Genomic DNA, 3,354 nt, shown 5'->3' on the forward strand with positions numbered 1-3,354 from the left:
AGAGAGGAATCTAATACAATCTCCTAAGAACTCTTCTACATTCATTCATTCCATAAATATGACTGCTACTAACTGGCTTTCCTCCTACCTCTCTGATGACTTTTCATTATCTTTTGATGGCCTCTTTTTCTCTATCCAGCCCTGAAATGTTTGAGTTTCTCAAGGCAACCTCTTTTCCTACTCAATTGTCCAGACTCCATTCTCTGTTAATAGCTTCAATTACCATCTGAATGCAAACTACTCCCATTTATATCTCCAACCCAGATCTTTCCTCCATGCTTTAAATCCATATAGCTAGTGCCCATTTTTCATATCATTTGGATGTCTCACAGGCATCGCAATTTCTCTATATTCAATACTGAACTCATAATTTTCTAATCACTAACCAGTTCTGTGTTCATGAGCCTAGTAAATAACTCAACTATGCTTTCAGTTATGCCCATTTTATCTCATAGCCAATTAATCATCAAGCCTTAGTGATTCAAATTTCTATCTTTAGAATCCTTTGGTTCTTCCAGTCTGCATCACCATCAGCCCTGTCCAATTACCATCATAGCTTATCCAGGCTACTTCAATAGCCTCTCAAAGGTCTTTTGCTATCTCCTGGAATATATGAAAATATAACTTAAAAGATGGCCCTGGGAAAGCTCATTTCAGATAACCCCTAGAAACATCCAGTGACCTAGTTAAAAGTTAGTAAAAGCAGTTATCTTACTAGTCTCTTAACTAATCCCTATCTTCACCCTGACACTTCTATTATCAACACCACAGCCACTAAGATTTTATATATCAAGCATGTTATATACTATACTCAGGGTGGTCCCTCCCTTCAACCAACTTCTAATCATGTCTAATAATGTTAGTCTCTGGCTTAAATTACCACAAAGTCTTTCTATTACCTTTATAATAAAATTAAAATTCCTTACATTGACTTCAAGGCATTATAAGAATTGTCTTCACACACTAGCATCATTTTACTCCTCTCTACACTCCGATTCTTTATATTTCAATTTTTTGAACATACCATGCACCTTCCTACCTCAGACTGGCATCACCCCTGTATGTATTGTCTTCCTCTTTTTTTTTCCTAATTAACTCCTATCCACCCTTCAAATCTTGGATTAATCAGTTCCTATGAGAGTTTATATTTCATACTTTAAACTAGGTCAGATCTAGGTTACATGCTTTCTTATAAATTTCTGCATCTCCTCTGTAATAGATATTATAATTGTACTATGCTATCTCTGCCCCTCCAGTTAGATGTAAACTCCATATTGGCAAAGACTGTACTGGTTCTTGTTCACTACTTTTCTCAATAAATTTTCTGAATGAAGAAATAAGGTACTGAAGGAATGAATAAGTAGAGTATGGCAGGTGCTGGGGATGCAGAAGAATCTGACAGGATAAGACTGCTTTGACCTCTAGCATCCCACTGATCACCAAACTTTATTTGGCTGATGTGGCCAATTGGCCTTCTCCCCAACTGCTTCATGTGAGCCCCACCTAAAGCTATGAGCTTCATTGGATTCTGGCATCAGGTGTATATAAAAGTGCATGTGGCCAAGACCTGTTTATAAATCCATGCAATGGCAAACTCTGAAGTGTTGGATAACTTTATCAAGTAGTAGAGTTATTTAGTACTTTATTTGTTAGTACCGTAGACTCAGTTGCCAATGTTTTCTAAGAATATTTCATGATTAATTATATCTGACTGATTATTGCCTTTTGCTCCAACTCATCACCCATTAGTTGGGATGGTCAAATTAAGGAATGTCCTGAGCCTGAATAAGTCCTAAGTAATTAAGTCATAAAGTCCTCAGCAGTGGTCAGCTTCATATAGCATTCTTCCCCATGAGTGATGGCCTGGGTTGAGTTAGTAAACACTATCCTTACCTGATCTACCAATTTAACTTTCATTTTAAAAATTCACATTTGTGGATCTGGATCTGGAGGCAGTTTCGTCCTATAGAACAATTTCAAATTCAGCTACAGTTTGGGGCAGAGTGGGAATGTGGCTTTCTCCTATCACCACAGGGCTATAGGTTCTGCTGAAAATGGATGCTTGTGTGAGCCATTCTTTTGCATACATTTCCCAAATATTTTCAAGGTCTCAATATATAATTTATAGGAAAATATGATATTCATGCTTATCATTGATAAATGTATATCATTTGTAAAATTTGACACTTATTTCTGTCAGTTCATTTTCAGATTATATAGCTTATTTATTCATCTTTTCATTAGTAACTTTATGACTAAAACATGATGGAAACTGATAAAATTAAGGCAAAATTTGTATATGTAATAGTTTATTCAATAAATATTTGAATTTCTGTTCTGTTCAAGGGACTAGTTAGTCTAAGTGCTGTAGATCTGGCAGAAAATGAAACAAAAATATATCCTGTTCCATGGAGTCTATCTATATACACTCTTGGGGTGGGCAGAGATAGACAATAAGCAAAATAAGTTAAATTTATAGTTGTTAGAAGATAATAAGCCTAAAGGAAAAAATAAATTTGGCTAAGGAATAAACGATGTGGTAGTGGTAGCCTACAATTTTAAGTAGAGTTGACTTAGAGTTCTTACTAACAAAGTAATAATAACATTTGGGCAAAGACTTGAACCTGGGAAGAGAAGAATCAGCTATCTGGGAAACAGGCAGAGGAATACCAATACAAAGCCTTGAAACAGGAGCATGTGTTCAAGAAATAGCAAGACTAGTGTGGCTGGAGCAGTGAGCAAGAATAGTAAGTAGGGAATGGGATCAGAGAAGAAAAGGAGGTGGCAGGGGAAATCCTGTAAGACCTTGTAAACTATTATGAGGATTTTGGCTTTTACTTGATTGAAATGGGGAACTATTAGAGGGATTTGAGCAGCATGGTGACATGATGTGATTTTCATTTAAAAAGGATCTTAGAGGCTTCTGTGTTGGTAATAGAGAGGCAAGGGTGGAAGCAGGGATCAGTTAGAAGACTAGTTAGAAGACTATATTTTGCTAGCTTTCTAACTAAGCTTTTACCTGTCTCCAATAATAATCCTAAAAGAGCTAGCTATGTGGGTTAAGGTTATAAATTTTGTCTTATATTTTTATATAGCAACTAGAGACCCAGTGCATGAAAATTCATGCACTTGAGGGGGGGTCCCTCTGCCTGGCCTGCTCTCTCTCACAGTCCAGGAGCCCTCAGGGGTGGGAGGTGACCTGGCAATCAGGGGAAGGTGATGCCCCATCACACCTCTGCTGCTGCCACTGCCGGCAGCGCAAGCCTCGGCTGGCCCTGGTTACTTGAGCCTCAGGCGGCCCTTGGCGGCTGGGCAGCTGCCATCCGAGGCTTGCCTGTGCCTCGGGCCGGCCCT

The sequence above is a fragment of the Myotis brandtii genome, unplaced genomic scaffold, assembly GCF_000412655.1.
Source record: "Myotis brandtii unplaced genomic scaffold, ASM41265v1 scaffold84, whole genome shotgun sequence".
In the NCBI taxonomy this organism is placed as follows: domain Eukaryota; kingdom Metazoa; phylum Chordata; class Mammalia; order Chiroptera; family Vespertilionidae; genus Myotis; species Myotis brandtii.